The 27353-nt window shown below is 40.8% G+C and overlaps 1 protein-coding gene across 10 annotated transcripts in view; it reads right to left on the reverse strand.

Annotated features, from left to right (window-relative positions):
* Sox6 (SRY-box transcription factor 6) overlaps window positions 1-27353 on the reverse strand; it is a 580992-nt gene that overhangs the window by 510753 nt on the left and 42886 nt on the right. For 2 of the 10 annotated variants that reach the window (XM_051192742.1, XM_051192733.1), the window contains exon 1: window positions 23531-23678. The exons of 5 other annotated variants lie outside the window; for them this stretch is intronic. The gene's annotated coding sequence lies outside the window, so the exon portion shown is untranslated. Of the gene's footprint in view, window positions 1-14744; window positions 14779-20255; window positions 20517-23530; window positions 23679-27353 lie in introns of those variants that run through there. 3 more of the 10 variants (XM_051192740.1, XM_051192736.1, XM_051192735.1) reach the window with 2 other exon arrangements.

Here is a 27353-nt window from a genome sequence, read left to right on the forward strand (position 1 = left end):
TCAGCTCTTTAAAATTTCAGTAGACAACTTCAGTGAAAACCCACCACTGCCCTGTCTGAAAATCTTTGATGTCACAGCATAATAGCTCCTGAAAGAACAGTGCTAACACCTAATGTAACATGAAGCCAGGGCTCTGCACTGGGGCTGTCTGCTGTCAGAAGCAAGCAATCTCACTGCTCCTCCCCAGAAGTGACAAGATTAGGACCTATCTGTACAAGCATCCTGACTACCAATGGGGAATCCTGATTATCACAAAGTGGGACAACATGCTCCATTATCTCTTTTTTGAAAACAAACAACAAATTACATGTTAAGTCAGATGATGCTTTTGGTTTAATTTTGCTCTGGAGCCTACAAACTGCACACTAAAGAAAGCCTCTGGTGATTTCAGAAAATGAATAGAGGCCAAATGGAAAGGGTTAGAAGAAGTAACTCAGGCAAGACATCATTTCATTACTTTAGAACTTACAATAAGTATAAGATTCAAAGATTATATAATATATTTAGATTGGGAATCACTATGCAAACCTTTCCTTTGGGTGGCTGTACATGACCAAAACATCTATTTAAGGCTAGGTATTTCAGGCAAAGGATCTATCCATACAGAAAAGGAAACAGTAAGACAGTGTCAGCACAGGCAGCTAATAAAAGAACCAGGACATTGATTTTTTTTTCTTCTATTTGTTTACTAAATGAAAATATGGTAATTCCCATAATATTTTCATATTACAAAGCACCTATGAAGGGATAAATATAACACTATTTAATTATCTACCTCAGCAACTCTATTATGAAATACTTGGTGTCTTTGCTCCTGTCATGACAATTCACACTGCTTGTATTATTCTTTAAGCGACAATTCACACTGCTTGTATTATTCTTTAAGCAGACAACTTTGTTTTTATTTTCTTAAAATGCTTTTCATTTATCTTAATGTCCAGGTTGCATAAGATCTATAAGGAAAAATTAAAACTATATTGGGACACCTTAAAAATATCAAAATAAATGGAGAATACAAGATCACAGGGTTAGGAATTAAACATTTTAAAATATCACTTCTCTGCTAAAATTATTTTTACAGATTTAATATAAGCAAACTACATCAAAAATCCTTGTGTGCGTGTGTGTGTGTGTGTGTGTGTGTGTGTGTGTGTGTGTGTGTGTGTGTCCCTGGCTGTCCTGGAACTCACTCTGTAGACTCACAGACATTCACCTGCCTCTGTCTCTGAAGTGCTGGGATAAAGGTGTGTGCCACCACTGCCTGGTATATAATGCCATTTTTTAAAGAGATTTTTAAAACCACAGTTTTAAAAAGATTCTTTCCTCTGAATTGAAATATAATCTTTTTCACTTTAAATTCCTCCAGAGAAAATACATCATGAGAGAACTCAGACTATAAGGAATGTCTTATACATTATGAAATGTATTTACAATATGAAAACTTGGGGATTCTCAGATTTAGAATAATTAGAATAAGTATTTTGTGTCTCCTTATACTAAAGGCCTATCCCACTTAATGGTCTCCCTAAGATATTATAGATTAGATAGTTTTTAAAATATTTTTCAAAGTGTTTAGTAACTAATGAAAATAAGCATTTAAATTAAGCAAAACAAAATAAAGAATAAGAAGGAGAAAGAGAGATGTTTTTACAAATTTGTATTTTTAAAAACAAAATCTCAGATACTCTCAAATTATGTTTTCATATGTATACATTTGGATGTATATTGTCTCACTTCTTTAACTGGAAAACTAAATAGGCATAAATCAAAAAATATTTAACTGTATTATGCTTTATAAAATAATAAATAGGCACTGTTTTTTTTTTCACTGAACTGTGTCCTGTATTGTTCCTCATTTCTCTTCTTAGCAAAGCTTTCTTCACCATGGTCCTAGTTCTGGAAAGTCTGTGTGTCTCAGCTAGTAGGAATGGGACAGATAGGGTTCACAGAAACTATATGCTTAGCGTTTCGAATATTGACTAACTACTTTCTAAGTTGGAATTTATTTTTTTCTTAACAATTAAAGAATTGACAAAATTCCTGTGCTCTCCTAGTGATTCCAGAACATTCTATTGTCCTAACTTTTATAATCATGGCATTAAAACACATGAATTATAGACAGAAATTCATATATATATATGTGTGTGTGTGTGTGTGTGTGCGCGTGTTTCTGTATATATATATATAAATACATATATATATATATAAAATTTAAATTCAGCAATATGCATTTATACACAATATAGCCAGCTAGTTAAGTAGAGGGATATAAGGAAGTTTAAGCACTAGAAAATCTACCAAAATGTTTTACACTATATTAATTATATTAAGAAGTAAAAGTTTGTTTGATTAGTAAATGTCAAAAAATCTGTTTGAGGAAACTATAAGATCATATAACCCAAAATAACTCATGAAAGAAAGCTCAGGTGAATATAGCCAGAGAATGATTATATGAAATGAAGACAAGGTCTTGCACTGGTGCCTCAGGCAGCCAGCACAGGGCAAGTCACAGTAAATAAAAGGCTTATGAATTTGAGTTGGCAGCAAGATTAATGAGTCAACATTAAGAGGTGGCTTCCACTAAAGAAAAAATGGGTTCTATTAATAGATGAATATCTGGGACAAGAAAGGTGATAATTCCTAGTACTCTATAACAGTTGTACTTAAAGTTTCAAATCCTGGCCATTATGTCTTAACAATGTCACCTAAAGTAAATTCTTTAATTCTTACGTGCCCTTCCTCTGTAAACCATAAATAATAACACATACCTCACAAGGTTTAGAAAAACTTATATAATACTCAAAACACATCATCATTGACCACATAAAACAAAAATGGGATTTATTTTTTCTTTTATTCACTTATTTCGTGCGTGTATGTGTGGGTACACGTACCATGCAGCTTAAGTGGAATTCGGAGACGACTTTCAGGATTCAGCTCTCTCTTTCTACCATGTGGGTTCCGGGAACTGAACTCGGATTATCAGACATGGTGGCAAAGAACCTTCACTCTCTATGGCTTAGAGCTATTTTGCCATCCCAAATTACACCAAGTATTCCAAGTATTCTTTTATTAAACAGTATCTGCCAAGTCTCTCTTAGGTATCAGACACAAAGTTAACTAATGAACAGACATACAAATATCAAGTCCACATGGAGGTTATATCCTGGTGTACAAGAGATCACATCCATCATTGCTCCCCTGTCAGCAATGGATAATCACAGGGAATCACATCATGAGAGAGTGACTGGTGCAGTCCTTCAGCTCTGAGTATGTTTCATAATGCAAAGGCTGGGTTTATAATCTGAAAAGCATGTACCCACTATGCATCCCACAGCTCTCATATACCCACAGGTGGCTGTAAGAACTCCTGTAATCTGCAGCACAAACTTCACAGCATTCCAGCACACAGGAAGCTCCTGTGGTTTCACAGCTGCCTTCTCTACCATCACCTCACCATTGGTTTAGATGCCAAACTCATAGATGCTCCCAGTGATGCTTTCCTGTCTTTCTTCCAGGGCCCTCTTCTCCAGCTAAAAGGTATTAAACCATCACTGGAAAGAGCTTAGCTTTTGCCATCAGATAAACTCAGGTTCAAATCCTAAATCTAATATAGCCAGTCTGCAGCCTCTACTGGGATCCTGCTAGGATCTACATATTCCTGGCATGGTTGGAGTGAGGCTAAGCCCCTCTGGAGGGATGCCATCTGGGGAAAGGGGTCACTTGGGAGTCCATGTCAATAAAAAGCTTAAGAGAAACAGAGAATTACCAATACTACAACCCAATCTCAGCCAGACACCTCCACTCAAGCCTTCTGGGCCTAGGAACAAGGTACAGTCAATGGCAGAGCCAGGTGGCATCTGGGCCCTCCCTGGGAGTGAGCTATTAGGTCCAAGCTGAGTGTGCTAAAGTTCAGTGGGTAGCTGCTGTCTTCTGAAAGCTCCTGAACCTACTACTCTTGTCACTTTGGTTACAGGTCTGAGCCTGAGAAATCTCACACCCAGACTCACTGAGTAGCTGTATCAGCTCCTCCCCGCAAACCATGGCACGAAAGAAAAAAAAGAAAAAAAAAAAAAAAAGAATTTTAGCTCTAACAAGTTTATGGGTTTGTAGTTGAACTGATCTGATTCTCAAAGTATGTGCTGCTATAGATCAGTTAGGCTTCTTTCAAAGGCCCCATGTGTCTCTGTGGTAGAATAAGGAATGTTTTTGCATTATTCATTTCTACCCCTTCAGTGAAGAATGTTGAATACAGTATTCTTTTGTTTTGAGCCAAACTGCTCTTTTACAGGCATTCACTTTAATGATAGTTAATACTACACCATTACGTGTCTTAAGTACTAATATTTACTCTTTTGTGTCTTAAAACATTCCTACAAAGTAAATACAACTTTGAAGATAAGGAATGGAACTCTGAGGAGACTGACAATGTTCACACCACTGAGTTTCCTTAACCCCAAACCAACTCTCCAGCACTATACAGGTCAGAAAGCAAAAGTGTGCCCACCCATAAGCTTTGGCCTTCAGAACATTTGACTGAGAACTGGTTTTTCACATTATTTCACTGGTTTTCACAACAGAGACTCAAGGAAGAATATTTTAAGCTTTAGGGTAAAGAGGAGATCCAAGGCTTCAGTATTTTCATTACCTCACTCTAAAACTGATATATACACAATAGCCTTCAAGTTGAAATGATTACTGTCCTTTAAAAAGCTCTTAAATGTCTATATCTAAAGAAATTTAAATAGACTCAGTACTGCTTAAAGGTTATATGTCACTTCCATGTAATAAAACACCAACTGAGAAATAACTGACCACACTGGCCTTGGACCTAGCTAACACAGACAGAAAGAAATGAATACAATTAGAAAGACATTAAGGCACATAATGAGATATGGGAAGACATCAAAAGCAAAGAGAAGCAGGTGTTTCTGTCTAAATCAATGAAGTTCTACCACTAAACACAATAATTGTCGGAGATAACAACCTTCAAGGAATGGCCTTAGAAGGAGCAGAATCCTGAAGATATACAAGAGGCCATCAATTGAAAGGAACCATCCCATTGGTCCAAAGGAAAACTAATTTGAGATTTCTGCATGTGAAAATGAAGCTGATAGAAACACAGGCAGTCTGTCATGTTAGCTGAATTAGTTCATATTGGAACCATGGCCTCACTTTGTAAGGTACCATACATAGTAACTGATGTCAAATCCCTGCACAGAAACCACATAAAGTTGAGATTGCACTCTGAATATAAGCACTGCAGTCAATACCAGGTCATATTCAGAGAAGACTACTTGAATAACCACATAGGTGAGATTTCACAACACACACAGCTCCTGAGTATCCAGATTATTCTACCTGCTTGCTTAATCACCTTGGCCCTTGACTGGGCAGAGCTGTGAGGGCAGGGAGATCTCTTAACTCGTTTGCCTTTTAGAACAGCTTCGTTAGAAGCAGACATGCCACAATATCTCAAGCTAGTACATCTATAATTACCATGGTTTTGCCACTTAACAACTGTTTGATCATGAGGAGGCCATTTTTCCTCTTCAACTTTAATTTATTTCTATATAAAACAAAGATAATATCTGATTCCAAAGTAATTGTGAACATTTAATAATAATGACAAATGTTTAGTAAAAACTTACAACTCTTATTATATCAAGTATATCTGTTCATTGAAAGTTCCCAGGAACTATAACATAAGTGCCATTATCACCTCTGTCCTATGAAAGGACCCAGAAATATGCATAGCAATACTTGGTGACACTCATCCACTCCATCACTCAATATTGCATCCATGACAATAAGTAGGTCCTGAAGAGAAAAATGAAAAATACTGAAGTCTGTTAATCTACAAGTAGTTCAAAAAAACTAGTGGAAGAAAAGTAAACTTTTCATGAAAATAGTTTTCTGTTCCTAGAGATCCTTTAGTCTTCTCCTCTTGAGAGCCGACTGCACTTAAAATTCTAGAAGAGGCTAACTAACACACTTCAAAGACAGCCAACTCTCTTGGTGACAGAAACCATACTCAAAAGGCCTGGCAGTGGCCACTGCTGCCTGCTAGCCAAGCACATGTAGTGAATTGATGGCTGTATCCCAATGCCCTTCCTATCTCATCCAGCCCAAGCTCCTTCACAGACACAAGCCTTCACATGCTAAGTCTCCCTTCCTAAGGTACTCCCTAGACACTGGGCTCAAGAGCCCTCCCAGAGCACATCACAGAAATGCATTCCTTCAGAAGCTGCCTGGAAAAGTAGGGTTCTACCGGATTTGTTCATGAGTCCACTAGTATGAGAATCATATATCCAATTCCTACCATGTGTTGCTTCAGAAGGCACTGCGGGCATGGTGATCTAAGACTGGTATGCAGAACAGTAAACCCCACTAAAATTTTATAGATACTGTCCAGAAAATAATGAACAGGGGGCATCAGAGCCAAAACCTCCTTTGAGATCATCACTTACTTCCCTGTCTGACAATGAAAGAATTTATCCCTAGAGAGAAATGATATAGCCAACATCACCCAAAGTTTGCTTGCTGAAATAAAATTCCCAAACTATGTTTTTACTATGCTATTAAACCACTTAGAAAGTATATTACTGAGTTAGATGGAAGAAGAGACAAGAGACAAGGAGAAAATGCTAGTGTTGATGTTTGTCAAGCAGCCATCCCTGGGTGCCACCTTTCTCATTCTTTCTAACTTCTACTCTGACTGTATCTAAATCTAAAGGAGGCTGAGTATAGAAGCAACAAAAATTCCCAGACATTCACACTAGGAACCTTTACTCAGTGCACCAAAAACACTTAACTCAAAAATTCCAAAACCTTCCTTGTCTCTTCACATAAAAAAGGCTGAAATTATTTGCCATAAGAAACAAAAGGCATCTATTTGCCTCCTCTCATATCAGAGCCCCAAAAGTGCCATACTACTTTTTCCTGGATCCCAACACAGATGAATTAGCAACTGTACTTCCTGCCCCTGCCCTGGGTTTCCAAAGGCAGCTACATTCTCCCCAGGGATTCTGTCCCAAGAAGAAACCTGAGGATCCCCCATTTCCTTTTCAGTCACTATACTCCCTCCTTTCATTCTCACCTACTTTTCCATCCTAGTGGTCTCCTTCATGGATGTACCATCCTAGGAAAATATGATATAAAAACAGGTCTTATATATTTATTTAAAAGACAGAAAATGACTCCTTATTTAAATTTAAATACTGAATGGCACACGGTTTCTATATCAATCATTAATGCCTCATATCCAAAATGAGAAATAATTCTAACTAAAAATTGAGCTTAATTTTAGATACTGATATCTAGTGTTTTTATTAAATTATGCCTGAATGAGTACCCAGATGGTTTAAAAGTTCTTTACAAAGATATAAGTTAGTGGATAATACTACTACCATAAGCCTTAATAACTAACAAGTTGTGTCACTGTAAGCCAGGGCTCTTTAATGGTACATTTCAGGATGGATGATAGTCTAAGCAGATCTGCCTGAAATTAGCCAATGCTCTTCCTAATTATCAAGAAGACAGTTGAAGATACAGTTTTCTATCCCATAACATTAACACCATATCAGCCCTAGTGTATTTTGAGATGCTAAATAATGAGAACATAGAGACTTTACAATCTGTAGGATATTTAAAAAGTACAAAGACATAAATTTAAATTATTGCAATTCTTTCCAACAATGACTTTAAAAATAATACAAATTCAATCCACTATTTGACAAATTTTTACCAACACATCAGAGACTTAGAAGCCTTTTCTGAGTTCCTTTGTGAAACAAAAAACTACATGTTTGCTCTTGCTGCTACCATCAGAAGGCTACTAAAATATACAGCAAACAATAGGGCAACAAGATAAAATCCCTTTCTATAATTAAAAATCACAGTGCTTAATGCACCCTCTGGCATAGCCATTTACCCAGAATACAGTATGAACAATGTCTTTTGGGGTTGTACATCAGGTCTGCCACAAACAAGATTTAAAGGCATATAGAAAATGAGGCTGAAATTTTGCACATAGACTTATGCCTTGTTTTTCAGATTAGTTAATGAACATATTTCTAAACATGCCTAAAGTGCTACTTCTGAATGAACCACTCAAATATGAGACAATATATGATCTTGGCCATAAGTTTTGCTTTTAAAAAAGGTAATTTTCAGGGATAACTAGGGAAGTGATTCCCTGGCTGAAACAGGAAAACTATGCCATTATAGACAGCACCACAGGCCCCATTAACTGCATTGTTCAGAGCCAAACAACTGCCACCAAATGCTGAAAAATCATAATGTAACATATACCTTTAAAAGCAAACCTGTAACCACTTAAAACCTTCCTAATGCTTCTAAAAGTGAATGGAAAGCACTATGGGTAATATTTGCGCCATCCACAGGTTTGCCTGCTTATCTCACAGCAAAGTTTGCAAACTTAAGGAAAAGGAACAAAAACAAAAGACCTAACACACTGAAGGTGCTGAACTTTCCTTTAATAACAAGAAGCTATGTTTGTCATTAGGTACATAAGTCAGGGAGGGAGATAGATGATTGACATATAGATACTCATGTAATTAAATAGGTAGAATAGATAATAGGTAAGGTAGACAGAAAGATGTTCAGGTAAGTAATTAGAAGCATACAATGTCTCTTCAAGGTAAAGGTCACATTTTATCAACCAAGTAAATAAGTGCCACTTACACATTGATTTGAAAACAGACTTACTATTGTGTGGTTTGGTCACCAAATTTCTGATGATTACCTTTAAAAATTCTCATCTGTTATCAATTTTAAAGTTGGCAAAGGAATGTTCTAACCTGTTTAATAATATTCAAAGAGTTTTGATGGATTTTGAGTCTGTTTATAAAAATGCTAAAATGATATACTTTCATTCCTCCTGGCAAAAATAATCAATTGGAAGATGGTGATTTAGCAGTCAAACTTAAAAAAAAAAAAAGCCCTTTGCATGCTTTGTGCATAGTATTAAAAAAATTAATAACACACTTAGAAAATATAATTGGTGATGTAATTCTTCCCCAACATGCATTTGCTTTCCTTCTACAGAATCACTACCTAAGTGTGATAGTATTAAAAGCACACAGCAGAGTAAAGGAAGCCTAGAACCAGATGGTGAATCACTTCATCACAGTGTGCAGCCGACTTTTACAAATAACAAAACATGTTCTGGGTTAGAGTATGGGAAATCACAGCTAATCTTAGAGTATTTATTCCATCTATAGCATCTATATGTTTTGTAACATGCACTACCACAACATGACATATCTACAATTTCAAATATATATTCACATGCTCTATGTATGATTCTGCCAGAAGTTCTCCTGAACCTTACCTCTGTCTTGTAGGATTCTCTAGTTGTGCTTAGATTCCTAAACTACCTCAGGTCTCTGTTTCCATCTCTCCTTGAACATTCTAAGTTCTGTCTCTTTGACCTAAACTGCAGGAAGTCTTTCCCCTGCTTACCCCAATCAGGAAGTGTGGGTGCCAGGGATGATGTTCCCATGCTCTTACACTGAAATGAACATTATTAGTTATCAAGATGCATCAGCAGTAGCCTTAGCTGAACAGAAGACCCATCTGGGAAAGTTTCAGATGACCATATAATTTAATGCCCTTCTTACATTTAATAAAATTGTACTTCTTTTTTAAGTTATCTTAATATAAACTTGATAACAAGCAAAACTAATATACATATTATTTCAGCTTCTTAAAATATAATGGACATTGACATGAACGTCCTATTATATTAGTAGTTAATTACAGAGACTAGCTTATGTCAACATCAAAAAGCAAAAAAAAAAAAAAAAAACTTTCCGGCAGTGACGACCTCCCTAAGAGAACATGCCTCTCCCAAAGGATTTCCTTCATCCCTCTCCAGAAGAGGAAAAGAGGAAACACAAGAAAAAGTGCCTGGTGCGGAGCCCCAATTCCTACTTTATGGATGTGAAATGCCCAGGATGCTATAAAAATCACCACGGTCTTCAGCCATGCACAACAGTAGTCTTGTGTGTTGGCAGCTCCACTGTCCTCTGTTAGCCCACAGGCAGAAAAGCACAGCTGACAGAAAGATGCTCCTTCAGGAGGAAGCAGCACTGAACAGCACCTGATTCAAGCTGAGTGGGAACCGTCCCAATAAACACATTTTGGATTTTAAAAAAAATTAAAAAAGAGAGAGAGGAGAGAGAGAAAACGAACATAAAAAAGGGAGCCATTATTGGTTTGAAGAGAAAACTGAACCTAAAGAAAGGTCTAGAGACCTACAAGACTGCTGCCAACTAACAATTTGAGCAACCGTGGAAAGGCTACCATAAATGCCCTTCCCGGAGAGTGAGATCAACAACTAACTTATCCACCATCACGGAGCCCTCATCTAGTACCTGTTGGAAACAGAAGCAAACACCCATAACTAAACACTGAGTCGAACTAGAATCCAGATGCAGAGGGAAAGAACACCATGTTGCAGAAACACAGAGACAAGCTCCTCCTCCGAACAAGGAGGAGCTAACGGGCCCCCAGACTGATAGCTGGGAATCCAGCATGGGACTGACTCAGACCCCCTGAACATGGGTCTCAGCTAGAAGGAGTGAGCAGTCTAAGGGACCTCAGACAGTGGAACCAGGATGTATTCCTGGTGCACAAAAGGACCCTGCAGGAACATCCCCATGTAGGGATACTCCCTTAACCTAGAGACAGGAGAGAAGTCCTAGTCCCTATTTCAAATGACTTGCCAGATTTACATGACCCCACCTGGATGGCATTGCCCTACACGTGGAATTGGGGTGGGGAGATGGGAGGGGAGGGTGGTCAGGGTGCATATGAGGGGAGGAAGAGGGTAAGAGGGAGGAAAGGAGGGAAGGAAAAATGGAGGGAGAAAGGGAGAGGGGGGAACTGGGATCGACATGTAAAATTAAAAAAATAAATAAATAAAAGAACACAGACAATAAAAGCAGATCTAAAAACACATAGCAACCATAACACACAATAGGAAGATCAGTTCACACATCTGACATTATTGATGACCTCTCTACATGGCTTTTACAAAGACATGAACACAAATTTCACAGCGTACATGTAGCTAAGAATGGACAATGGCTTAGAAAATGTGTCATAATTATTCATTCCTCCCTTATCACATCCCACATAAGTATCTGAATTCCCAAGTTCACTTATTCTATCCAATTTAATCTGGTTATATACATGCATACTACAGAATACCACAAAACTCAAAATATGAAACTATTCTGTACAGTGACCATCCCATGAACCACATAAACCTACACAAATGCACAGCTCAAAGCACCCTCTGGGACTATTGTCTGTAAAACTGAAAAGGTTCTAACCTCAGAAAGGCCCATAATTTCTGTTACTAATACCTTAGGATATTATCATAGAGTGTTTGCTGAGTGCATAAAGGCTCTAATATGACAAAACAATAGAAATTAACTATAATGTAATATAAGTTTAGGGATGCCAAAATTAAAATTATCTTTGAACCTCAATCCATCTACTCTCAACAATAATTTTAATGGTGATAAAGGGTAATGACACATCTCCACTAATTCCAGCACTTGGGAGCAGAGGCAGGTGGATCTCTATGAGATCCAGGACAGGCTGGTCAACACAATGAGTTCCAGGACATCCAGGACTATGTAGAAAGACCCTGTCCCCAAAGAATACATACATACATACATACATACATACATACATACATACATACCTTTAAGAGAAAAAACTATATATATATCTAAGAAATTTTTAAGTGGTCAAATTTTCCTTCAGCATATATTTGAGTTTTCCAAAACAAGAGTAAAATTATATATATTCATTCCTGGGACTCAGTTAGCTATTTGATATATTGTGCCCTGAATTGCTTAAACTTTCTTCAATAAATTGAAATAAACTTTCAATTTATTTCTTTTTTGAGTTGTTGCTTCTTTAAAGGAAATACAACCAATTTTATAACTTAAGATTCATTATAACTGTTCTACAGGTTTTCATCCCTCCTACCCTTGGCTCAGCTTCTGAACATTTCCTTATAAAGTAGAGTTGGCATCATTTTTTTTCATGCTGCTATTAATTAACAATACAAGTATCAAGAAGCCAAAGGAGTGGCAAAAAACAACAGCAGATAAAGAATATTGGAAGCTAGGGCTACTGCTTCTGCAGACTATGTGACCACCAGTCCTTTCCCTGTCAGCCATTAAGTCACAGCCGCCTGAGTTAGAAGATTTCAGTGAGCATGTTTAATTTGGAGAAATGAGTTGTTAAACACTGAAGAAACTCCAGATTTAAACCAGACAAAAAGCCTGCCACTCTGAAAAAAGACCTTTAAGAACCTAGAAAACATGGGTTTCCAGATCACAAAACTAACAAGAATAAACGAGCAGCAGTTTGAACATTCTCAGGAGTGGGAAGAGGTTTTTGCTGTCCCTGCTTCTACTATAGTCTCTGTTCATTATCATCATATAATAATTCCTATTTCTTTACTCTGAGGAAGAATTTACTTTTATGCTACCCTTTAATTCAAAGTTATGAAGAGTCTGGGGAAATGGCTCAACTGGTAAAGTTCTTGCCGTAAGACAAGCATCAACAAGAACTGAGTTCAACTTATAGAACACATATAAAAAGCTTGATATGGTAGTGTGCACTTGTAATTCCTAAACTAGGGAGACAGAGACAGTCATATCCCTGGAGCTCTCTGGCTAGCCATTCCAGACAACTGAGCAAGTCCCAGGCTAGTAAGAGACATAAAATAAACAGGATCTGAGAAGACATTAAGGTTGACCTCTGACCTTCACACACACGTACCAAAATACAAATGCAGACATACATACACAAACACAACAAAATTATGAAATATGCTAACTTTGTACTAATTATATTTTAAGCTATTAATATGCAGCAGGAACAAATAAAATAAATTCAAAACTAATATCCAGATCTGAAACTTTCCAAATAACATTGTTTTCTGCAACTATGCTTGTCAAATAAATAAAAGAGTACATGACAGTACAAGACACAAGATTGTACTAATTCATAATCTTGAATCAGTAGGTCATTTACTTTGACAGTGTTTTTTTCATGATGGGTGTGTGTGTTTGTTGTTGGGAATTGAACTGAGGGCCTTGTACATGCTAGACAAGCACTCTACTTCTGAGATATATTCCCAACCCCATGTGCATTTATTAATAAACCACTTCTTTTAATTTCCAAATATACCTCACAAACTTGAAGAAAAAAAACAAATCTGAAAGATTTCTTTGTACCTTTAAATGTATCCACAATGCTACTGACCACAAAATCCAGCTAAGTAAAAGAAGTGTGGTGATTAAGCTGCTAGTCTATGGCCATATCACATTTATGTCCCATATGGCCTTTCTAGAAGTCACAAAGATACAGTGAGACATTTCACTATCAAATTCACCAAACAGTAAATAATAATAGCAAATGTTGCCACAGTGCTCCCTGAGGTACTACCTGACTCCTACCCCCAACCATCCTTTATATCACTAACCAAAGGCCACCTTGTACTAGAAGCTTTATTCAACATAGGAACTTCTCATATGCATGTCTCCACAGTAGCAATTACCACACTACTCAGAATTACCCATATTCATAGCTCCTCAAGGCCTATGCATTTTCAGTCTTGAAATCATGTAATCAAGTGATTCGCAGCCTTTCCACCATCAAGGACACTTGCATATATTCCCCTTCATGAGCACCATTTTGAAACTAGTCACCTATATTATTGCAATTGTCAAGTCATTGAAGGACATATAGAGCAATGTGCAATGTTCCTAACTCACCAGGGCTTACTCATTTACATTGGTCATGGGAAACACAGCAATGGTATCTCTAGAAGTGAACACAAAGATAATGTAAATAAGCACTGAAATAGCAAGACGAGAAGGCCAAATAGCCAGCCCTAACTGATGGCATACAAACTTTGATTGGAATAAATAATATCCTGAAGCAAAACCCAAAAAAAACATGCATTCACATCTCGGAGGCAGGGAGGAAGTATGACTGGTAAGTCTATCTGTCCTACATACTATTTATTGAAAAAGACAGTGGATATAAATGCAATTTAAAAACTGGAGAAATCTGTAAAATATTAAAGAATAAAGGCCACTTCTCATGTTAAACATCTAGTACTGGTCACACAACCACTGTCCATATCTCCTAATACAGCTATCCAGAGGTACTCTGCACAATTTTGTATTCAGTATCTTAACATTTGATCTTCTCTGCAATTCTATGTGATAGATTCTATTACTGTCCCGTCTTTTAAATTAGTAGGTGGATACTTGAAGAGGTTGTGTAACTTTTCCAAGGTCATACAACTAACCAGGGTAAGATGCAAAAGGAAAGATTAAAGAAATAAAACTGAAGGTCTGATTCTGGTCTTTTCAGGTCTATTATCCAAATGAAGAAAAACATTTGTTTCCATTTATCCTTAAAATATAAGAAAAAGACTGAAATGTGTCTATTGGACAAAAGAACTCTCCAGTGTTGTGAACTATAACCAATTTCAGTTATAAAACACCTTTCATTGAAGGCATACAAAAGGAACAGAGATACTTAATTGATTAGAAGGAGTAAGGATCATCAGTATTAAATGGAAAGCGACAGACAGAATGACTTTCACAATCTCTTCCAAAATTAAGGATTGGAATTCGATTACATGTAAAAGATTAGGAATCAAAGATACTATTACTCACTTGGGACTCTCCCAAGTCTTCTAGAATCCAGGTGAATTCTTTCTAGGAAAGAAAAGAATATACATGGATGTTTCTATTTTACAGGAGAAAAATCCAAGTTGTGCAACTGGCCAAATGCTCCCATTGGTAGTAAACAGGTAGTAAAGCTGGAATGTAAAGCGTAAGTTTCATGTAACGAATATCAATGTTCTCAGCAGAAGGAAGGGATCCTTGAAAAGTAAGGCTTCTGCCTTCAAAGATATTCTTTGCGTGTTGAGAACTCAGTACCCAGTCCCCAGTCACATTTCCCAGTGATATGTCTGCAGTACAAAAGGAAGTCTTCACAGCCATTAGTCAGAATGTGTTCCTTTGTAAACATGTACTCTTCATTAAAAAAAAAAAAAAAGTTCCAATCCTTTTTACACATACTGAGCTTTTTTAGACTAGGAAAGTGGGAAAGTGAAGCATTTTCAATTTTCTATGTCTAATTTTAAAGATTTACTTTCTTCAAGGAAACAGAGACAGTATTTAGGAGGTGAAATCAAAAACAGCACTATAATCCCTTTTTGTATTTGGATGAATATATTAAAGATAGACAATTCAATATTATCTTTACTCTGACTAGAGACAATAAGCTGACAAAGGTAACAGAAATGAAATGTCACATAAGGGGTTATCTTGTGATATTTTTGGAGAAAAACAATCAAAAGAACATGAGATAGCATGAAAAGTCTACCTACCATAATACACACATCATACGATGCATTTATCTTATTATGCCGATTTATATGTGACATCACTGAAAAGCATCAAATCAACATATGTAAATAACTTTATCCAAAATAATTAAAACATGGAAAATTCTTACAGGATTCATATCATATCAGGCCTCCATACACAGTAATATTTCAGTCCAAAGAAAGCATTTAAAAGGCTTCATTGACCATGGAAGCTTCCTAATGAAATACACCAAGTGGAACATTGCCACAAGCATCACAGCAACATATTCATAGAGAGAAAACACAGAAATACAAAATCCAGAAAATCACAGAGCACATTCAAGCAGCTACCCAGAGATGCAAAACGTCCTAAAATAGACACAGCATTAGAGTACCAATTGTTAGATCCTCCTTTTTCACCTTTCCATTCATGACAGGTTTCACTGTATCAGAGTGTCCCCCAAAAGTTAAGACATTAATTTGATTCCTTATAAATAAAACCAAACATCTCCCTGTAAATGCAAAGAAATAACTCTTTAGATAAATAACAAGATTTCTACAGTTTCAACATATTGCTTTTCACTTGGAGTATGAAAGAGAACGTCACCACATATTTTTATGCTATAAAAAAAAGTAAAACAGAAGATTTCTGAATTCTTCTCTAAACATTTTGAAAAGATCTTTCCCCAATGTTACATACTATGCAAGTTACTGAGGAGTACTAAATATATTAGCATTGTAAAGCACAAATAACTAGGCAGTTGACTTTTAATGTGGCTTATTAGTTTATAGTGGATTGCAGCATCTCCAATTAACCTCAGAAAATAACTCACATCATTCCTAAAGATGAAAGTTTTTTGAGTGAATAGTAAAATGAGTGATATATTAGGGGTCTTAGAGGAGCAAGAAGAGATTCTGAATATAAACAAGCCATCATTCTGGTAAAAAGAAATACAAACAACTAGAATAAAAATAGTTGATGCACAAAAGCCATAATGAGAGGGTAGCTCGAAAAATAACTTCGACTTTGAATGGTTTGGATGAAATACAAATTATCCACAGAAAAGTGTGGACTGGCATAAATGTTTGTACAAAATCATAAGTGTATTTCAAGAAGTATGCAGAGGCACCCGCCTGCATGATGCGCAAGGCCTGGCGATGCTCTAAGTGCCAGTGCAGAGCCCAAACCACTGCATCTTAATTACCATGCAGCCTCAGATATATTGCCTTTGATATGGAAATGTTCTTGTTCTCTCATCTTCACATATGGTCTCATGCACAGAAATCTTTATCTGATTCATAAAAAATAAAGTAGAATCCAATCTCAACACCTGACCTCAGTGCTTAGAAGTTTTTTACTAAGCGTGGTGTCACTATAAAAAGAATGGCTAATATTGGTGCAAAGTTAGATATTTTGAGCAATGATATGAAGGATTTGCAGTTAAGAATTGAATCAATACTGCTTCTCTAAGATTTTAGGGTTTCATGTTCCCTTTTTTTTTTAGACTACCACAGATTTGAAGAAAAACATCAGCACCCTGTTTTGGGGGTGAGAGCCTGGAGGAGAATTAAATGATATTCCATTTCTCAGACCCTATCCACAGTCTTCAATTGATATTTATATCCAAACTATGACAATCAGATACTAAATACTTGGAAAGCTTCATAGATACCATAATGCAAATTTTGAACTATTTCCCGTTTGACTAAATGTCTAAACAAAATAATTAGCTGAAAAGCTTTACCCTCTTCCACAGAACAAGGAAAATAAAAACATCCTTCCTAAGAATGAATAATGAATATATAATGAGAGGATGGTGAGAATCACTGATTCCTCTCACCAAACAATTAGGACTCAGCTAACAATTGAAGCAACAAGGCCATATCATCCACTTAAAAAGTGCATGTGTCTAGTAAAAACTGTTTTTAACATACTCCCAAGCACTGTTTTCGGTTTTGTTTCTGTTTTTTCACGTTTGGAACATAATCACAAGGAAAAGCAGAATCAGTCTGAGAACAGTCTGCTTTATCTAGCACCTTATTTCTCCCTGTTTGAAAAAGAAAGGAAGGAAACCATACTCTTAAGCAAGCTGCGGTGAAAACCCAGAGACAATCCCATTCTTCTTCTAAAAAAAGCACTGCAAGATTATTCTGTTCATTATAACAGGTTTCTATAGTAATACCTGCCCTCATCAAACCTCGTATATCCACATAACTTGATCAATCTGACATGGCCTAGGTTAATTTTTAAAAATATATATAGTAACATGACCCATCTAACCTCAGGATGGAAGCTAATACATCCCATTTGCAAATCATCTAACAGCAAGTTATCTGTGTTTTATCATTTCTAATACCTGTCTGTGCCTGATATGGCACTCTCAGACTTATTAGCTTGGGAATGTTTTACTTGACTTCAAAAACATACATACATACATACATACATACATACATATTCCCAACTATATTTAAGCAAATAGTTCTCATTTAAACACAAACTACAATTTATAAAATATTGATTTTAAGTAGTAGAGAAATATAGATATACAAATAGATATATGAATTATCTCACTAGTGAGAATATTATTTTTTAATTTTGTAGATAAGAAAATTAACCAATCTGAAAATGGAGAAAATAGCACTAAAGCCAATGTGTCATCTTATCCACAAGAAACACCATCCTTCTAGTACCTACTGTATTAATTGAAAGAGAATTACATAAAACATTACAGATTCACGACATTTAAGATAGATATGTGTAGCAATTTGATCAATGACTTAAAACCCAATATCTCTTAAAACAGGACAAATAGAAAATGATATAAAACCTCAATAATGCCACCAAAATTTATCATTTATGTGTTTAAAGTTATGTACTTTCAAGCTTTAAAAAGGAAGACTTGCTGGCATGTTGATATGTTATAAATCTTTGCTTTTCCCTTACAAAGAAAAATTTCTGTTGTGTTCTGTTGCTACTGAAAAGATGCTTGATAGACAATATTCTCACTACATATCACTCCATCTAAGACTAATGCTGAAGGCATTACAGAGTCAGCCCAAGGCACAGGCATATAATAACTGCTTGATAAGTAGTCTTGCAACATTTGTTGTTACGATACATTATTGAGTGTTGTAGTTATGTAATATATTACAGAATATATCATACCTCATAATTATAAAAAAGCTCAATTTTTTGTGCTTTTAAAAAGCACATATACACTAAGAGAACATCCTTTTTCATCACTTCAAACATACAACTTAAAGCAACAATGAACCAGATAATAAACAAAAAGGTTTTCATCCTGCCTTTATAAGAAATGTGAAAGGGCAGAGAGGAAAGGTGTTAGTATTCATGACATGACCAAGGCTATCTTTCAGCTTGCCTGAGAAATGCATACTCTCTTCCTGGTGTCCAAGTCCAGGTTACTAGCTGTCTTTAGCCATAGACTACTAGATTCAATAACTGTAGGGCACATTTGCTTTCAAAATGTGAAACAGTGTTTGGTCGTTTTTTCTCTTTTCTTAAAAACAGGGACAATATCTCTTATGAGGGCTCTCAAATATTTAGAAGAAATTTACATGTCTTTTTGCCAATGCACAGGTTCATATATGTGTATTCAACAAAGATGCTCTGGAAAGTGCATAGATAATACATTCATGGGCTGAGAGAACTGAAAATGCAGTTATAACCTTGTTCCTTCTATTAGAACACTACATTGGTTCAATCAAAAGCATGTAAAACTTAATAAGCCATGTCCCTACTTCCCCCACAGAAAGGACTTTTGCTGCTGAGAAAACTTACTCTGTCCTACTAACTTGTAGAAGGTTTGGGAAATTTTTGTTCATTTGTTTTGAAGTAAAGAGAACCTTCCCAGTAGCATGTTTGAGAAGCCTAGAAATAAGGGGAGGAGGCAGACTAATGCCAGTACCTAATGCTGAGTGCTGAATAATACCACAGCAACTGCACAGGGTGACAGAGGGATAACAGAGGGTTATGCTCGAGGCTGCACTGGACAGTAAGCCTTAAAGCTGAACCCAGGCTGGGATGGGGAAACTGAGAAGACAGAGGGGACAAGGTGCTGCTCCAAAACACCAGGAATGAACAGCAATGAAGAGGGAGCCAATACACCTCTCTCTCAGTCTCTCTCTCTCTCTCTCTCTCTCTCTCTCTCTCTCTCTCTCATACACACACACACACACACACACACACACACACACACACACACACACACACACGTTTACTAGCAGCTCCAACCAGCTAGGCCTAAAGCAGGAAACAGAAACTACAATCAGGGCACTGACACTAAATTATTGTGAGAAACCTCTGAGGGTAGAGGAAGCAAGGAGACAAGTGAGCAGTTCCCAAGTCAGGACACACAGTGCCAAGTCTGGCTGTTCCCAATAGATTAGTGCACAGATTAGTGCACACAGGGGGTCCTCTCAGACTCCCCAGTGAAGCAAGTGGAGAAGGGTATGGCCAGATTATCTCTGCATTCCCCTTCCCCATCTAGCCTGCAACCTGAGTACCCTCTCCTAACCAGTACTACCTCCTCAGCCAAAAACTAAGAAAAACTGTAGAAGCAGAAAAGACAAAAATCAATAACGAAGCTTCATGGTCAGTCTTCCCTGCCAGGGCCTCCCCAGGCTGTCTTGGCCTATTCGGCTTCCCTCGGGAGTCTTGTAATCCAGAACTGAACTGAGCTGCTCAAGTCAGCCAAGCCCGTGCCTAGGGGCCTTGGAGATGAGGTGCTGAGTGCGCAGGCTAATTATACATGTGGCATTTGGGCAGCCGACTGTCCAGTTGACACCTTACCTTATGAGGAAGTGTCCACCCCAGCAACTGTTCAAAACAAAATGCCATCTCGGGATCAGCTTCGCTTGCTCTGGGCCGGCTCAGGGTTGCCTTTCCTACCGCCTCTCGCACTTAGCACAAGAATGTGGCCTAGGGAGGCCAGTCGCAGGCAAGCAGGCCCGCCAGGGTTGGGGGGACAGGCGGGGCGGGCCTTGCCAGGTGTCCGTCCTGTCCCCCCTCACTGTGGCCCAGCTCGGGAACCTAACCACTTGACCTTTTTATTCACCAAACCCACCTTCTAGAAATAGACTGGGCGGGGCTGTGCCTGTTCTCGGGACCAGGGGGAAAACCCGGACATGTGACTACAAAGGACAGAAGAGAGGAGACCCTGGTGGGCGGGGGAAGGGGCATTCTCTCCACTGAGTTTCTGGCTCGGCGGTTTCGCCAGGGCCAAAAGCCAAGCCACTGGAGTGCGCGCTGGAGCCCAGCGTCCAGGACAGAGGAGTCACCCGTACTCCTTCACGGGCAGTGAGGCAAGAGGTCCGCAGCCCAGTCCAGTGTGTCGCCTGGTAGCTTCGGGCTACCTTGAGACTGAAACTTCAAGCGCGGCCCTTACAGGAGGCGACACACAGAAGCAGCCCAAAACAGCCCATCTTGCTAGCTGCCAGCCCTGCTAGTCCAGTAGTTGACTTATTTTAGACCCCCGAATAGGAGCGGCAGTCAGTTACTGGTCATTCACACAAACAAGCATATTCAAACTTGGTCAAAATCAGACAAGCTTAAGTAAAACTCAAAATACGCCGGCAACGACCACCTTTTATCTGTCCGAACACACCAGTTCTCTCTTTTTATCTTAAAGCTGCGTGGACCCGGAGCTAATCCGTCCTCCGCAGAGCCTGACCGTTCCTTTGCCGCAGTTCAACCCCAGCAGCCTTTGCACAAGCCCAGGTCCTTCTACGCACTGCCCTTTAAGGGAGAAAGCAGAAAGCAGCTCCCCCGGGGCAGGCGGGCCTCGGCAGCACCGCCTCCCATCCAGGGCCCAGCCGGTTCTGCGGACCTCGGCCCGCAGCACATAGGGCAGCGGGCAGCGGGCAGCGGGCGGGCGGGCCGGGCAAAGAGCCTAGAGGGACGAAGGTTGCGGGCCAGGCTCTGAGCCACTGGTGCTGGCAGAAGCACTGAGGACCTAGAGGCCGAACACGCGCGAAGCTTACGCTGCCGCCCCTTGCCCAAGCCGCCAGCGGTCCAGTCTGCGTGCTGAGCAAAGAGGACCACCGTTGGGTTGCTGACTGCCTTGGAGTTCGGTTGTTTATTGTTGAGAAGATCATAAAAAGTAACGTGCAATAATGGAGGGAGCGAAGGGAACTGGAGCGTCCTGGGAAAGTCGTGGGCAGCCGCGGTGGGCGAGGGATAGCAGAGAGCGCGCGGCTTCTGGCCACCCGGGTTTTCTTTAGGCGCTCGTCTGGGTAAACTTCACCCTGGCGCGGAGCGCTGGGGAGATCCTGGAGTCCCGCCCGCCCAAGGCCAGAATCAAGCCCACAACTAGCCTAAGGTCCCAAACCGAAATGGGGGGGGGGGGTCAGAAGCCCCGAGGGACCTCCTGGCCCCTGCGCCCCAGTCTGACTGACACTGACGCCTCTCAGAACTGCGGCGGCTCAGTCACACCGCGAAGCAACCCGACACTTTTCAAGAAAACAAAATACTCATTCGCTAAGAAAACTTACTTTTCATTTAGTCTCTATTTGGGGGGGTGCGGTTTAGGTCGGCTCTAAAGGAAGCCCGTTTTGTCCAGGTTGGATATTGTCTACTTATAGATCAGTCCTTGGGTGAGGGTTTAATTTATGGCTTATGCATTCTTTTAAGGTCGATTTACATGACCTCCGGCTACAACTGAGACTGCCTAGGAGGGCACTCCAGTCGTCAGTCGGCCAAACCCACAATTACAACAGCCCTCCCCCGTCTCCTGTGGCTCTAACTCCTCTGGCAAGCTAACTATTCTTCTCTTTTTCTTTCTCTCTCTCTCTCTCTCTCTCTCTCTCTCTCTCTCTCTCTCTCTCTCTCTCTCTCTCCACCTCTGTCTCTATCTCTCTATCTCTCGTTTCGTCTTTCTTTTTATGGCTTTACTTTATAATATCATGAATAAGATGAGATATCACTTTGAAAGTTTCGTTAAAACTTTCTCAAAACCCAAACAAGCATGCGGCGATGAGGGAGCCAGTGTTCACAAAGCCCTCAAGATATTGCCCTCTCGTGGGCACAAAGGGAATTACCACCCAAGCGCCCGATCTGAACCTTAAGCTGGAGGATAGAGGAAGAGCAAGAGAAAAGGGGGGGGGGGGTAGGAAGATAGAGGAGAGAGGAGTGGGACGGTGCAGGGAAGGAGTGGAGAGAGAGAGAGAGAGAGAGAGAGAGAGAGAGAGAGAGAGAGAGAGAGAGAGAGAGAGAGAGAGAGAGAGAGAGAGAGAGAGAGAGAGAGAAACACTAAACACAACACAGGCAGGCACACCAATTTCTTCCATCCCACACTTGTGCGAACTTCCATGAAATACCTACCTCGAACTTTACGGAGACTTAACAATTCATTCTCTAAGCCACCTGACTTCTTTTTCATTTCATTCCCACTTCTATAGATTAGAGTATCTACTTGGGGACGCGAAGGTGGAAGAATTAGATGGGCCAAGAGGGCAGACAGATTTCCGGACGAATACTTGCGATGGCGATAACAGTTCTGCTGTCAAAGGTGGCTTTGGCTGTCTCTCCCTGCCCTTTTGCCTCGGTGTCCTACGCACAGTTATCTGAGGCTACAACATGTGTTTTCTCGGAGTGATTTGGGGAAGAGTGGGGGCAAGAAAACCAAAAACGAGCCTTGTAGATCTGTCACCGTCTCTGGAGTAGGGCACAACTCTCCGAGAGAGGCAGGCATCCTGAGGATCGGCGTGTCCACCGCAGGCGAGCAGCGCCGGGCCCCTTTCTCTACCTCGGCTCGTCCTCCCGCCCGCCCGCCCTCCCGCAAGAGTCCTCCTCCCAGTCCCCTCTCGGCAAGTCAAGGCTCTGCCAAGGGCTGCGCTCGGCTGCCTCGCGTCCCTCCGCTGTCCCACCCCAGCCGCCGTCCCCACTCGGAGAAACTAACCCCAGAGGTGCCGGGAAAGGCAGGAGTGGGAGGCGCTGGGGCCGGTGCCCGGCCCGACGCGGGGCTCCAGTCCCCTGCCCCCTCCGGCGCCCCAACAGGTAGCTCTCACTGCTGCTCTCTTAAACTGCCTCCCTCGCTCTCTTTAAGACGCTCGCTCCGTCCCGGTTACCTGGGCGGGCTCCAGGATGGTACCTCACGGGAGGGCTCCTTGTGCGCTGCGCCGCGGGAGTAAAAGGCATTAAAGAAAAAGGGAAAGGTACAAATTTTTAAAAATTAAAGAAAGGGGAGTCGGTGCTAGGTCAATTAGCTGAGCCTGGGGAGCAAGGGAGCAGGTCCTCAGCGCTGCTGCCCCGGCTCGCTGCCCGTTAACTCAAGTCTGCGGGGGTGTCCTGCCCCAGGCCAGGGGGGAAAGCTGAGCACACAAGTTTGCTGCCGGGGTGCCAGGAGGTGCACACGGAGCCGGGTGACAGAGGGCTTCCCCCCTTGAAACAAGTGAAGGCGATGGTTAGTGCTGTCAATCTTGGCAATCAGTGTGAGCGGCCATTTCGTAAGTATTCAAAGCATTTCCCGTCGTGCAACATCAGAAAGTGAGTGGCCAGGGCATTGATCTGAGCGAGGGAGAGGAGGCAGGGCTCCCCTCCCAGACAACACAGGCAAGATGAGACAAGAGGCGAAGAAGGCAGCAAGCCAGGCGGGGCGGCTGGGAGGGAGGGGGAAGGGCTGGGGAAGAAGAAGGAGGGGAGAGCAGGAGGCAGAGGCAAGAGCAAGCCTCCGAGAGAGGAGGGCAGAGAGACCGGCGGCGCGAGCAGAGACTGGAATTGAACGCGCCGGGTGGACACAGAGTGAAGCAGCCACTGCAAGGAGAGGAAGAAGAGGGCGATTCTGGCCAAGAGGGAACAAGGGACAAGAACTAGGTGGAGAGGCAGACTGAAAAGAAAGGACCGAGAGAGCACTGCTAGGGGCTGGGGCTGCTGGTAAGGGAACCAGGGAACAGGTAAAGTGAAGCGGGAGAAAGGTAAGCACCTCTCTAGAAAAAGAGGAGAATAGGAGAAGTGAGGAAGTCAAATGGAAGGAAAATAAGGATGAGCACTTGAGCTTCGGAAAAGTTAAGTGGCTGAAGGTTAAAAAAAAATACTGTGATACTGAACTAGACGGTCACAGTGAGAAGTGGGAGAAATACAGAAGGAGAATGACAGGGGTGAAGTGGGACAGGGAGGAGAATATGACTTTGGGGTGAGTAACAGAGATGAAAGAGAGACAAGATTCAGGAAACAGAGGTCATGAAAACTTCATGTAGCAGAACTTTGGCAAATGGGAAGAAAAACTTAAAGAATGTAAGAGGAGAATCTGAAAGAAAAAGAAATTAGCATAACAAGTCCCAAACTTTGTGGGTAGCCTTGTCCTAGAAGCTACCATATGATTGATGGAGTTCATGGACTAAATTAAAAAAAAATATATGTACAGACACCACAGGTGGCTTTATACCTGTATAACAAACAATAAATAAAATGGTCGAACATCTATCCTATGGATAAGCTTGTTTCAAGGAACTGAGTGGGTGATACATATTCATTACCTCAACATTGCAAAGACAGACTTGGAGGGACAATCTCAGGTAACTGAGCTGGTGCCTGGAGAAGATGAAGCATTTCAAGTCAACCAGAATAACATAAGAAATTGCATAGTTAGATACAGACAATTCTCTAATAAAAGACATCTCCCCAATAAAAGCCCTACACGTGTTCAAGATCCCATATGACTCATATGTAAGCTAGAATAATGGTGTGAAGGACACAGAATGGCCTATTTGAGTAGACACCTGGAACTTTATCTCAAGACACAGACAGCTGGAGGTCCAGAAAAGGAGGGACCATTGTTGGTGCCCATAATTGTGATGGAAAAGAAGAAGAGGTGAGTAAGAAACAATCTGTGACCTCATCATGGAGCTGATAAGAGATAGTGTGTAAAAGGTGAGGTTGGTTTGCCTCAAACCAGACCCAGAAAAACACACGCACGTGCGCACACACACACACACACACACACACACACACACACACACACACACCCCTAAGGTCAGTGGAGACCTACATCAGGAATAAAAGCTAGGAGAAAGGCTCTAGCTAATCAGCATACCTGTAGAGACTTTAAAAGCTTCTACTTTGTAGAAACTGATTAGAGGGCTCCTTTGAGATGCCTCCTAAAGGTGAAATAAACTGGAGGAGGGACAGGAAGGATGACCAACATAGAGAAGTCCTCCCATAGATAGAAAGTAGCAAGAATAAAAGAGAGAAAGCCTCATCTTTGTAACCCAAGCAATGGAAGGAGCTGCTCCTTAATGTATACTTCATGGTAGTTAGCTTCCATATGAACTCCAGACAAAACAGAAAGGATGGATGAAGGTAGAGATCACACCTAGGATGAGCCTGGAAGAAGGCAGAGACCAGCTGTTTCTGCTCTATGGGAAACAATGCTTGAGGGTTTGAAGTTTAGGGACTTAATGTTAAAATGACCTGATGAAGGTTGGTTGGGAGGAAAATAGTCCTGGGCAAGAAATTTTGAAATTTCCATGGCTCACAACTGCCTCCAGGCACTGGAACTGGAGACCCATGTGGAGTAATCTCCAGTGCCTAACAGGCCAGATTCTTATTTGGCAGTGTTCCCCCAAATACTGGACCATACTCAAACCTGATATGCAGGGGGAAAGCCCAAATCTACACTTCCCACCTAGAAAGCTCTTCCATTTGGGTCTAACCTGGGCTTCACCTGGCCTGCCTCTGAATTCCTGAGCCCTGAACTCTTTAGCTGCCTTCCTTAGAATTCCAACTCCAAAGGGCCATAGACCCTCTCTAAATCCTACCGGTCAAACCAAATTGCCTGCCCTAAAAGCCTACAAAAAAAAAAAAGCGCCAAGTTAAGTCTCAAAGATCAATTCACAGGGAAGAATCACTCAAATAATGAGCTTTCATACGAAAACATGGGCACCAGTAGGTTCTTCCAAAATGCTGAGGCAGATGTGACTTCCTCAACACCAGTGCACTAGTCTTTTTAAATCACAGAATACGCTGGGCTCTGGGAGGCAGACCCAGCAGACCAGAAAGCAGGCCGCTGGGCAGGCAGGAGGCAAAAAGGAAAAGGAAATGTTACTAAGATTTCTGTGATCCAAGGCCCTAGAACCTTCTGAAAAGGAGCTCAGGAACCCTCTTTAGACATCGATTCATAAATTAGTACCAAAGTAGATGCCTGAGGGATAGGCAACTGGAGCAGGTGACAATATTGTGCCCCATAAGAAAGAAACTAAACTTTGGGGTCTGGGTGTCACAATCCATACTGAACTGGGTGACATGTGGCCCGGGGAAATAGAGGTGTGTGTTTGTTCAGGGTTTCCTCCGAAGCCTGGGGTACCAGCTGTACTACCCAAGTAGGTGAGGCAGAGAGCCAGGCATCCGCTGATGTGGTGAGATTTCCACCTGGTCTGCACCGCCTGCGGATTCCAAGAAGTCTATGAAGGGCACCCGACATCGCATCCAGATACTGGAACACACTAGCTCACTTCCCCTGGGACTCTGAGCCAGCTCAACGCAAACCCAGTGGGTGAAATGCCAGAACTCAGGGAGGGAAGAAGGGGGCAGCAGATGAGGCTGACTTACCTGCCTGCTGCGGTTGCTGCCTGGGCGCCCGCTGTATTTCTGTCCCTGTGCACCTCGACCAACCAAAGGCAAATCGGCTTTGCTAAGTTTGGCCTCGCACCTCCAGGGAAGTGGCACAAACTGGCAGACAAGGCGCGCACGGTTCCTGGAGAGAGGTTCCCCCTGAACTCGGGAAGGGCAACGCAATTAATCCTGCTTCAGAAGTTAATATTTAAAACACCCACGCAAAAAACATACCAGCCGTTAAAACCTCGAATTCCCCCTTGAAAGGCTCCCTTACACCAAGCGGGTGGATCATTCAGACCTATATGATTTCATCAAAGTGGCCAACTTCTCGCAAGAAGG

This window comes from Phodopus roborovskii, unplaced genomic scaffold (assembly GCF_943737965.1).
Source record: "Phodopus roborovskii unplaced genomic scaffold, PHOROB, whole genome shotgun sequence".
NCBI lineage: Eukaryota > Metazoa > Chordata > Mammalia > Rodentia > Cricetidae > Phodopus > Phodopus roborovskii.